The sequence below is a fragment of the Symphalangus syndactylus genome, chromosome 3, assembly GCF_028878055.3.
Source record: "Symphalangus syndactylus isolate Jambi chromosome 3, NHGRI_mSymSyn1-v2.1_pri, whole genome shotgun sequence".
Classification (NCBI taxonomy): domain Eukaryota; kingdom Metazoa; phylum Chordata; class Mammalia; order Primates; family Hylobatidae; genus Symphalangus; species Symphalangus syndactylus.
Window position 1 is genome coordinate 132,562,322 of NC_072425.2, and position 12,648 is coordinate 132,574,969.

Below are 12,648 nucleotides of genomic sequence, written 5' to 3' on the forward strand. Positions count from 1 at the left end.
ACCCCTCTTTCTTTCCTCACCTCATTGCCCCCAGGCTCTCCATTCTACCATAACAAAAAGGAAAGCAATGGTTGGAGTAGATAGGGGAGGCCTCCCAATCCTTTCTCACTCCCTCCAAACCAGGTGTTGGCTTGAGATGGCACCATAGTCGCTCGCGGTGGGTGGATGCTGGCTTCCCACCTTCTGCGGAGCCACACCACAGTCTCGCGCCTGTGCTGACATTTTCCTGAGCAATGCTGAGGGGATCATTAATCTGTCTCCTTGCTATTTTTCTGTCCAGCCCAAGGGACGACTCTGGCCTATAAATCAGCTCAGTATGAAGTGGGAAAATAAAGAAAGGGATACAGGAAGGAGGAAAATAGCCATTGAGAAGCATACAGATCTGAGGTGTGAGACCCAGAAAGTGAGGGAAGAAGGAAGAACGCTCTTTTGAGGAAATAACATGGAGAAAAAATTATACTAACATGGCAGGGCCAGATCTGGGACAAAGGAGATCTTGAATCTGGTCTTCAAGATGTTATTCTAAGCTTCTTGCTTTAGCTAATCTCTCTGGGCTACAACTAGGCCATCTGTTAAGGTGGGATCCCACCATGCACTCACTCAGCTTTGTGCGTTCCTGGAAATTAGAGCATGTGCAAAGAAACAAAACAAATTCGTACAAGCAAATTATTAAAACCTTACATATTTCCTCATGCAAATTAATTAATACAACGTACTGATATTGAAGATTTCTAAGCAGCCCTGTAGGAACTGGGAGGCAGTGCAGTCAGTGGGAAGGACATGGGCCTGGAATCAGGCCACATAAGGATTCTCTCCAAGTCTCTGTCCAGTCCGTTAACTGTTGGCCAGCACCTCAGTTTCCTCATTCTTTAATATACTTCTGAACACCAAACTTCTGCACTGATGGAAGTTGTCACCACAGTGATATGAAGCACTCTCATTCCTCTCAGTGATGCTTCTACATCTTGGCAATCATTCATAGGCACCTCAGCTTGAAGGGAGAAAGGGCTGCCTCAGTGTGGGCCATCACTGTGGGTCCCAGCTGTAGCCCATTGCTTTCTAGGCCACATGCACTTGACCAATCCCTTCTGGGATAAAGTCTGCTCTAGGGGCATTGATATTTGCAGAGGCAGTTTAGTGGCTTAAAGAAGAGGTCCCCAACCCCAAGTAGGAGGTGAGTGGCTGGTGAAGCTTCATCTGTATTTATGGCCACTCCCCATTGCTTGCATTACTGCCTGAGCTCCACCTCCTGTCAGATCAGCCATGGCATTAGATTCTCATAGGACCATGAACCCTATTGTGAACTGTGCATGTGAGGGATCAAGGTTGCAAGCTTCTTATGAGAATCTAATGCCTGATGATCTGTCACTGTCTTCCATCATCCTCAGATGGGACCATCTAATTATAGGAAAACAAGCTCAGGGCTTCCACTGATTCTACATTATGGTGAGTTGTATAATCATTTCATTACATATCACAATGTAATCATAATATAAATTAAGTGCAAAATAAATGTAATGCACTTGAATCATCCCAAAACCCTCCCCTGCACCTCCAGTCTGTGGAAAAATTGTCTTCCACGAAAATGGTCCCTGGTGCCAAAAAGGTTGGTGACTGCTGGCTTAAAGAGCTCAGGCTCTAGAAACAGATGGGCTTGGGTTTAAAGCCACTGGTGAACTATGTTGCCTCTGGGAAGATCCTGAGCCTGTCCTGAGGCCCTATAACCGCATCTGTGAAATGGAACCACAACACCTGCCTTTTCCTGTGAGCATTAGGGATAGTGTATGGAGAGCACATAGGACAATTCCTGAAGAACAGAGACACTCAGTGAAGGACAACATTTACTATTATTGGACCACTGGAGTTGAAGACTGCAAAAGAGGATGAATGGGAATGAATACACCCCTCAGGCAGACGTCTCACAGAACAGGTAAAGTTTGTGTGCTTACTTTTTTTTGAGACAGGGTTTCACTCTCTCACCCAGGCTGGAGTGCAGTGGCACGATCTTGGCTCACCGCAACCTCTGCCTCCCAGGCTCAAGCAATTCTGCCTCAGCCTCCCAGGTAGCTGGGATTACAGGCGCACACCATGGCGACCCGGCTGATTTTTGTGTTTTTAGTAGATACAGGGTTTCACCATGTTGGCCAGGCTGGTCTTGAACTCCTGACCTCAAATGATCCACCCACCTTGGCCTCTCAAAGTGCTGGGTTTACAGGCATGAGCCACCGTGCCTGGCCTGTGTGTGCTTACTCAGTGTGGGCACATATGTGTACATGTGCATGGGTCTGACTGATGTGTTAAGTGTGTGTGAAATAAGTGCATTTCTGTGTAAGGATGTGTGATAATATGTGCACATGTGTTTATAAACAAATGAGTGTGTACATGTGTGCATATAAATGTAGTTGTGAATGAGTGAGTGTGTTTGTGTGTTGGGGTACTCACACTGACTAGTGCTCCAAATAGACTTTGGCTTTATTCATGCTTCTTTCTCCACCTGAAATGTTCTTCTCTCCTTCCCTATCCTGTAAACTCCTTTTAATTTATCAAGATTCAACTCATATCATCTCTCAAGCCATCCTTGAGCTCTTTGGGAAGAGTTGATCATTCTCCCCTGTGTTTTTTCTGCCTTTACTCTAATTAGAGTAAGCCGCAGGTGGAGGCATTAACTGTATGACCTCTAGACTCAGATGTTATAGGTTTGAATCTTGGCTCTTCAACTTTTAGCCGAGTGATCCCAGATGAGTTATCTGACCTTTGGAAGCCTTAATTTTCTTATCTATAATATGGAAATAATGGTGTCGTGCTCATAGGATTGATAAGTTTAAATAATACAATGCATGTAGAGCATTTCACATGGCACCTGGTTTGTAATAAGTGCTCAGACTGTATCAAGTATCATCATTACTCTTACTAGTGTATTTGTCACATAGTATTAAAATATTAGAGGTGGCCGGACATGGTGGCTCACACCTGTAATCCCAGCACTTTGGGAAGGCAAGGTGGGTGGATCACCTAAGAGAAGATTGAGACCAGCCTGGCCAACATGACGTAACCCTGTCTCTACTAAAAATACGAAAATTAGCCAGGTGTGGTGGTGGGTGCCTGTAATCCCAGTTGGTCTGGAAGCTGAGGCAGGAGATTTGCTTGAGCCTGGGAAGGGTAGGTCACAATGAGCGAGATCGTGCCACTGCACTCCAGACTGGGTGACAGAGTGAGACTGCATCTCTCTCTCTCTCTCTTTCTTTCTCTCCCTCTCTGTATATATGTATGTATATATGTGTGTATATATATGTATGTATATATGTGTATATATGTATGTATATGTGTGTGTATATATGTATGTATACATGTGTATATATGTATGTATATATGTGTATATATGTATGTATATGTGTGTGTATATATGTGTATATATGTATGTATATGTGTGTGTATATATGTATGTATATGTGTGTGTATATATGTATGTATATGTGTGTATATATGTATGTATATGTGTGTGTATATATGTGCATATATGTGTGTATGTGTGTGTATATATGTATGTATATATGTGTGTATATATGTATGTATATGTGTGTGTATATATGTGTATATATATGTATGTGTATGTGTGTGTGTATATGTGTAATATGTATGTATGTGTGTATATATATGTATGTATATGTGTGTATATGTGTATATATGTATGTATGTGTGTGTGTATATATATGTGTATATATGTATGTATATATGTGTGTGTGTGTGTGTATATATATGTCTCATTTTCATATTTGTTTCCTCAAATCTGTGAACTCCCTGACCACAGACTCTTCCTCTAGCATCTATGCAGTAGCCTGACATCCAGTAGCAGTTTAGTAAACATAAAGTAGTACTACTTATCTCTTCTCTTCCCTATTTATATATTTTTTTCCCATCTTAGCCTCTCCAGACTCCCTTTTATGTTACCATCAGAAGGGAAACTTGAAGGCTAGAGAACAGCCTCATTCCCAAACAAAAGACATCCTCAAGCAACACATAAAGATCCACACTGTATCTATACTTGGCAGGCATTTGGCTTAGATTTATTACATCACCAAGGCTATTTTTTCTTGCAGTTGTATTCAATGGCCTCAATTGAAACACTAGAAAGTCTCTTCTGGCCTATCAATGAGTCCAAGGTCAAAACTTCTAGTAGGACAACACCCTACTGTTGCTGCTCCATAGAAAACACCCTCAGCCACCCTGGTCTACTCATGCCCCAGACATGCAACACCACATGCAAAACCAGGTCCAGAAAGAGAAAAGGCCAGCTTGCCACAGAAAACTGACCCCCAGGAGCCACAGTGCAAAATACATACAAATAAATCATTGTATAGGACACAGGCTATCAGCCTCTTCAACTTGTTATCCTGCCTTTGTTTTCTCCCATCCCTCCTTTTCCCAAAGGGATCTGAACTGGAGGCTCAGGAACATCCTAGTTTCTAAGGCAGTTTTGAATGAAGCAGGGACTTCAGTGCAACCATCTGGTGAGGATGATAACTAAGTTACGTTCTTTGAGACTCAGGATTTGGTGTGCTTGGATGAGCACTGGGTACCCAAGAAACCTCTTAGGGCATTTCCTATGCTTCTACTATTATTCAATCCATAGGCCAAGACTTCTGCTTTGATGCACCACTCTGTAATTTTCTCCCACTCTATAATTTTCTGGGCTCTCTGTCTGGTATTACTAAGCCCCTTGCAGCTGGGGCTGCTGCTCTGAAACTCATCAATGGCCTCTGGGAGGCCATCTGCTTCTTATTTGTCTTTCTTTCTAGGATTGGTTGCATCTCTACATCCCTTTGCCCATTGCAAGGGGCTTGCTGTATGTGGATGGAACATGGATGCTGTATCCCCTTCCCTTTGGCCTCACCTAATCTCATCTTTTGAACTTCTCAGACCTGTGTTTGGCTTTGCCCAATTTTGTATAGGCAACAAGCAGGTACATACTAGACTCACTGGGCCCGCCCCAAGGTCCCAGCCAGTAAGATTTGGCTAATTACTCCCAGAGCACTGAGGACTACATGAAGCAGTGTAAAAGCTGTATGGCTGTCTTCATTGTTCCTTGTAAGGATAGGATAAGGTGCCATTCCTAAACAGGAGGTTTGGCTGGGCATGCGTTCATGCTGGGAAGGGAAGAGGTGTGAAAGGTGGTAGGTGAAGAGCAATGTAGACTATAGGGAGGCTGGTGTATTAGTCAGGGTTCTCCAGAGAAGCAGAACCCATAGGATATATAGAGAGATATAAGAGGAGATTTATTATGGGAATTGGCTGACACAATTATGGAAGCAAGAAGTCCCACAACCTGCCATCTGTGAGCTGGAGAACCAGAAAAACTGGTGGTGTAATTCAGTCTGAGTCTGAAGGCCTATGAACCAGGAACTCCTGTATTTGAGGGCAGGAAAATACACGAGTGTGTATTCATGCACATAAGTGTGAAAGAGAGATGAAGAGAAATTCAGTTTGAGATGTGTTCAAAGTGAGGTGCTTATAGAGTATACCCAGAGAGTTTCCAGTAGGAGATTAGATCTACAGTGATAGAACTCAAGGGAGAAACCTGGGTTACAGACATGGACTTGGGAATCATCAAGACGCCTAAGGTCATTGAATCCATGAGTCTGCCTAGGAAGATAGTGCAGAATGAGAAGGGGGAGCTGAGTCTTGAGCCTGGAAGATTCTCAATATTTATGCTATAGGCAGTGGAAAATGAGCTGCCATGGGGTCTTAAAAGGAGAAGTACAAAGAGAACCTGAGAAATGTAGCCTTTCCAAAGCCAAGGGAGGAAAGAATTTCAAGAAAGAGGAATGATGAGCGAGATAAGGGCTGAAAAGTGTCCATGGGCTTAATCACAGACATCACTGGTGATTTAGGAAAGAGATGTTTCAGTTTGGGGCAAAAGTCAAACTGGTGTGGACTTTGGAGTAAGAAGGTGAGGACATTTTTAAAAAGCTAGCTGGGAAGGGGCCGGGCGCGGTGGCTCACGCTTATAATCCCAGCACTTTGGGAGGCTGAGGCGGGCGGATCATGAGGTCAGGAGATCGAGACCACGGTGAAACCCCGTCTCTACCAACAATACAAAAAAAAAAAAAAATAGCCGGGCGTGGTGGCGGGCACCTGTAGTCCCAGCTACTCGGAGAGGCTGAGGCAGGAGAATGGCGTGAACCCGGGAGGCGGAGCTTGCAGTGAGCCGAGATTGCGCCACTGCACTCCAGCCTGGGCGACAGAGCGAGACTCGGTCTCAAAAAAAAAAAAAAAGCTAGCTGGGAAGGGAAGAGGTGTGGAAGGTGGTAGCTGAAGAGCAATGTAGCCTACAGGGAGGCCTGGTGTGTTAGTCAGGGTTCTTCAGAGAAGCAGAACCAATAGATATATACAGAGATATAAGAGGAGATTTATTATGGGAATTGGCTGACACAATTATGAAAGCAAGAAGTCCCGCAACCTGCCATCTGTGAGCTGGAGAACCAGGAAAACTGGCGGTGTAATTCAGTCTGAGTCTGAAGGCCTGCGAACCAGGAGCTCCTCTATTTGGGGGCAGGAGAAGATGGCTGTCCCAACTCAAGAAGAGAGAGAGAATTGACCCTTTCTCTGCCTTTTTTTTGTTTGTTTGTTGTTGTTGTCCTATTTGGACCCTCAACAGATTAAATGGTGCCTGCTCATGTTGGTGAGGACAGATCTTTACTCAGTCTAATGATTCGAATGCTAACCTCTTCCAGAAACACCCTAACCCAGAATAATGTTTTCCCAGCTATCTGGGCATCCCTTAATCCAGTTGAGTTGCTACGAAATTAACCATCACAGTCTGCTTGTTTTCTTTTTAATGGAAGAGACTTTAGTGTATGTGATTCTTCAAGGAAAGTAGACAGGGAGAGTTAAGTGTCGAGGTTAGAGAGGGGATTCATGATAACAAGAAATTCCTTTTTTTCTTTTTGGAGATAGGGATCTCACTGTGTTGCTCAGCCTGGAGTGCAGTGGTGCAGTCAGCTCTCTGCAGACTCGAACTCTCAGGTTCAAGTCATCCTCCTGTCTCAGCCTCCCAAGTAGCTGTGACCACAGACATGTGACACCACACTGGGCTATTTTTTCTTTTTTTTTTTTAATTTTTAGGGATGAGGTCTCTCCACATTACCCAGGCGGGTCTCAGACTCCCGAGCTCAAGCAATCTTTCTGCCTCAGTCTCCCAAGTAGCTGGTATTACAGGCGCATGCCACTATGCCTGGCTAATGAAGAGAAATGTGATGCTGAGCACAGGTGGAAACACGAGCTTTCGACAGGAGAGGGACCCCTCTTCACCTTTAGACTAGATCTAGCAACCACCTATTAGACAGAGAGAATGACCAGAAGGATGTCAGGTGGCAAGATCAGTGGCCTACACTCTTAACGTTTGGCAGAGATAATCCACACAGACAAATTAGAGTTGCCTGAACTTGAAATATCTAAAATAATAAAACTCTCAAAGTGGCATTTCAGGGACTCTGACACACATCTGCAGTGACCCATGATGGTACAGGAGGGGTTGCCAGTGACCCTGAAATGCTACTGTATGGTGCCTGCATAGTGCTAATGGGAGATGGAACTCTTGCCTGGAGAACAGGCCCACTGGGGAGGTGCTGCCCTCCCGGGGGTGCTGGGCAGGGGTCTTCCCTTTGGGGACTGATTGCAAGGTTCCTCTGACAGGGCCTTTCCTTGCCCACTACCATTTTTCTTCATTATTTCTGCTATGTCACCCGTCATGTTGTCAGTTTCCTCTCAGAACGGCAATAAATGGCGCCTCTCATGTGCTGTCCTTAGGGGACACCTGTTATTTATTTCCATGACGGGCAAGATGCCATGGCTAATTAAGAAAAATTGTGGGCTGTCCACAGCCAATCCATAGTCGCTTGTCGGCTCAGCCCTACAGTCCTTCACCCCACATTGGAGCCATTTTCCCCACTGAGAACTTTTGGGGGTCAGGAGACGAGAAACAATGGACGCCCCTCCCTTCCTTCGTCCCTGAAGAGTTCCACACCCCACTTCCTGCTAAAGTACATGGGAATTGTAGGCCTATGCTGGAGGCCTCTTCCAAGCCTCAGGCCCCTGAGGGCAGGGGGAAGTCAGTCAGGGCCTTTCCTTCTGTTCACCCTAAGAACCCTGGAGACACGGCCAGCAGAGGAGTGTTCCCTCCCTCGTGACTTGGCAGGGAAAGAAAGGCAGGTTTCTGGCCAGGGCCACACAGACACAATGACCTAGAAAAACAAAATGACACCTTGCTCCTGCACGGGTTACCTGACTCAGCCTAGTCTTGGCTTCTCTAAACAATAGATGTTGCTGGCTGCACCATCTGGAGTCCCCAAATTTCCAGGCCCTGTAAAAGGTGGTAGAAAGTTGGTGTGTGGGGGTGGGGGGAGAACCCACTCAGGAGAGGCAGTCCTGGCCTTTGGGGAGCCAATGGTAGGGAAGGGACTCAAGATGAAATGGGGCAGGGAGCGGTGGCTCACATCTGTAATCCCAGCACTTTGGGAGACCGAGGTGGGTGGATCACTTGAGGTCAGGAGTTCAAGACCAGCCTGGCCACCATGGTGAAACCCCGTCTCTACTAAAAATAAAAAAAATAGCCAGGTGTGGTAGCCGACGCCTATAATTTCAGCTACTTGGGAGGCTGAGGTGAGAGTATTGCTTGAATCCAGGAGGTGGAGGTTGCAGTGAGCCGAGATTGCACCACTGCCCTCAAGCCTGGGCAACACAGCGAGACTCAAAAAAAAAAAAAAAAAAGATGCTGTGGGGTTTGGTGGAGGTTAGAATGGGGCACAGAGGGATGTGGATGAGTCTTTCTCTCAGGCTTTTTTTTTTTTCTTTGAGATGCAGTTTCACTCTGTGGCTCAGGCTGGAGTGCAGGGGCACCATTACGGCTTGTTGTAGCCTCAACTTCCCAAGGTCAAGCAATGCTCCCACCTCAGCCTCCCAAGTAGCTGGGACTACAGATGCACACCACCATGTCTGGCTAATTTTTAAATTTTTTGTAGAGACGGGGGTCTCACTATATTGCCCAACCTGGTCTTGAACTTTCGGTCTCAAGCAATCCTCCTACCCTGGACTCCCAAAGTGCTGGGATGACAGGAGTGAGCCACGTGCCTGGCCTGAAGGGTTTCTTACTTAAGGGGGTGTCATACTTCTGGGAAGATATGAGTGGAGGCTTGCCCAGGACAGGAGAATTGCCTGGATATTTCCTGTGCTCTTGAGACCCTGGATATTTTGAAACTCTTTGCAGGAATTTTCTTATAACTTCAGATGCCCGGGTGGTATTCTTTATAGTCCTGACAAAAGAGGCAAAAGGCATGGGGGAAGGGAGGGAGGAAGGTGTGACTGGCCTTGGGAAAGCTTTGGCTGAAGATTGGGTCAGCGATTTGTGCCCTAAATGAAGGCTGGGGAAACCTGAGTCCAGTGCCCAGAACTGCGATATCACTCATCATGACTTCTCCCTCTGTCTGGCTTGCACGACTTCCAGCCCTCCCTGCTGGTCAGGCTATCAGAGCACTGCCTGAGAAGAAATTACATTGTACTCAGAGACGCGATAACTTCAGAGCAGGCTGTTTTCTTCACCCTGGGACACAGTGCAGCCTCCCCCTTTTGTCTCCTCTTTGATTCACATTGTATCTTTTTTAACACATAGTCCAGGACAAAAGTCCACTGTGTGTGACTCCCTCCTCCAGCTCACCCTCTGGTGCTGCTCCCTGCCCCCATCGGCAGAGATAGGCACACCCTGCAGTGATGTGATCTGGGGTTGGCATCCTAAGGACCCAACTGCTGCAGGAATTGCAAATGTTCCGATTAAAACCAGCAGGGCTAATCTAAGCACAAGTTGCTGTAATGCTGAAGGAAATAACAGTTTGCTGGGTTTCTCTGACTCCCCAGGTCCAGGAAAGAAAACATTTACAGGGAGGAAAAGGAACAAAGAAGAGAAAGGAAAGGAAGTCTACACACATGGCTGTGTGGTTTTGGCCCTCATTTCACCCAGACGAGGCCAGTGGCGATTGCGTACTGTTTCTGCACAACCATACTTGCACCTAGCCTTATACCTGCACAGTTCTGTGGGCAGATGCAACTTCTAGACATCACTGGGAAACAACGGGAGGAAACTTGTGCTCGAGATCCATCTGGGAGATGAGGGTTACCCCCAGCCAAGTCCAGACCAGCCTGGGCTCTGTTGCCTTGGGTGGAGGGTCCCATGGGCCGGGGGAGGATGCTCAGGCAGCAGGGAAAGACAGATGGGAAAGAAGCTCTTTATCATCCCTAGATGTCTAGACCTTTTGACACGTTCGGTCACTATTTTTTGTTTTTTTTTTAGGCAATGCTGTCTCTGAGCATTGACCAGTTCTTGAAAGGTTGACTGTTAGGGTTAGCAGGATTTGCAGAAAACAAAGGGAAGGAAGTATACTAAAGAAAACAATACAGAGACTCAACATGCCTTGAAAACTCTAAAAATCTGAAACTCATCTGGCAGACTTGAGACTGTGACTCTCATCATGAAGAGTTTATGGCAGAGCAAACACAGAGTGCAGTGGGATGGGGAAGCGGGACATAGTAGAGTCCCTTTCAGCTCCCATCCAGTCCAGAGTGAGCACCCACGGCTCGCCCAGGCTGTAGAGTGAGCCCCATGGGGTGACTGCAGCTCTGCCTGGCTCTGCCGTGGTCTGAGCCCTTGGGATCCCAGCTGCCTGTTCCAGCCACACTCAACTCATAGGCAGCTCTGACATAGCTTTTCCCACAGGATCAGCCCCCTTCAGAGATGACTTCTCAGTCTCTATGAGGACTTGTGTGTGTTAAAGAGCACACAGTCTGTAATATAGGTATAAATGCAGCATCTACTTTGGCAGAGTTTTTCTGAATCTCCATAATTCTGGATATATTTTCTCCAGGATTAGGATTCTCCATCCAGGTCTCTCATTACTTCTGTCTTGAAATCTATATTCTTCTTTTCTCAATTCAGTCCATTTCAGAGAGCAGATGATATTTAAACTGGGCCTTAACACGTGTCTAAGAGTTCACCAGGCAGATGGCATTTGCTGTTGCGTTCACTCACAAGCATTCATGCCTGATTCTGAATGCCAAGCACGGTGCAAGCATTGGGTTTACAAAGACGAGGTCACTGACTTCAAGGAAGATACAATTTAATGCAGGAGACAGACACAGAAATAATTAACTATGATAGAAAGCTGAATGGAATAAGGGCTAAATAGCAGCATTTGAAATGACTTCTGCCTTGAGATTCAATCTGCTGCTGTCTGAGTCTAGGCTGAGCCCCTGGCTACCTGAGAAGTCTGTCTATTGTCCTCTACCTCTTCTGAACTAACTCAATATAAGTCAACCTTTTATTTCTTCCTCTGAATGTCTGCCCTATTCCTCCTGCGAAGAATGCCTTGATGTAGACTTCTTTCAACCAAATAACAATAATGATCAATTTCTGAATGCCCAGTGTTTCACAAATATCTTTGGGCCTTGGAGAAGTCATCGTATTAATAAGTGGGAGAACCTGGATTTACACCCCAGTGTGTGGAATCTTAAGTGCTCTTACCACTACATCATCATGTTTCCATATAAGTTGAATTGAACTACTCAACACCACTTTGGAATGAGATGGGGTATATATATATATATATATATATATATATATATATTTTTTTTTTTTTTTTTTTTTTTTTTTTTTTGAGACGGAGTCTCACTCTGTCTCCCAGGCTGGAGTGCAGTGGCACAATCTCGGCTCACTGCAAGCTCCGCCTCCCAGGTTCACGCCATTCTCCCGCCTCAGCCTCCCGAGTAGCTGGGACTACAGGCGCCCACCACTGCGCCCAGCTAATTTTTTGTATTTTTAGTAGAGATGGGGTTTCACCATGGTCTCGATCTCCTGACCTCGTGATCCTCCCGCCTCAGCCTCCCAAAGTGCTGGGATTACAGGCGTGAGCCATCACGCCTGGCCATATATATATATTTTTTATTATTATTTTTTAAATCTCATTTAATCCTTGCAGCAATCTTATGAGTTCAAGATGATATATACTTTCTTGGAAGTATAGAGACTTACCTTGTTTAAAATTAAGAGTGATAGTAATACTGGACAATTCCATAGTGCTTTAAATTTTCGAAAGAGCTTGCACACACATTATATCATCTCATCCACTTAACCACTTACATATACAGTCAGATGGCACCAACATTAGTTACCCCAAATATATCATCTATTCAAATAACTCATTCATGGCAGGCATTCTTCTAAGTGCTTTATGTATATTAATTCATGAGACCCTACAAGAAGTCATGGTTGGCCAGGCGTGGTGGCTTATGCCTGTAATCCCAGTACTTTGGGAGGCCAAGGTGGGTGGATTGCCTGAGCTCAGGAGTTCAAGATCAACCTGGGCGACACAGTGAAACCCTGTCTCTACTAAAATACAAAAAAATTAGCGGGGCATTGCAGCATGTGCCTGTAATCCCAGCTACTTGGGAGGCTGAGACAGGAGAATTGCTTGAACCTGGGAGGCAGAGGTTGCAGTGAGCTGAGATTGCCCCACTGCTCTCCAGCCTGGGTGACAGAGCGAGACTCCTTCTCAAATTAAAAAAAAAAAAAAGAAGTCATTCTTATGATTATCATTTCAAAGATGA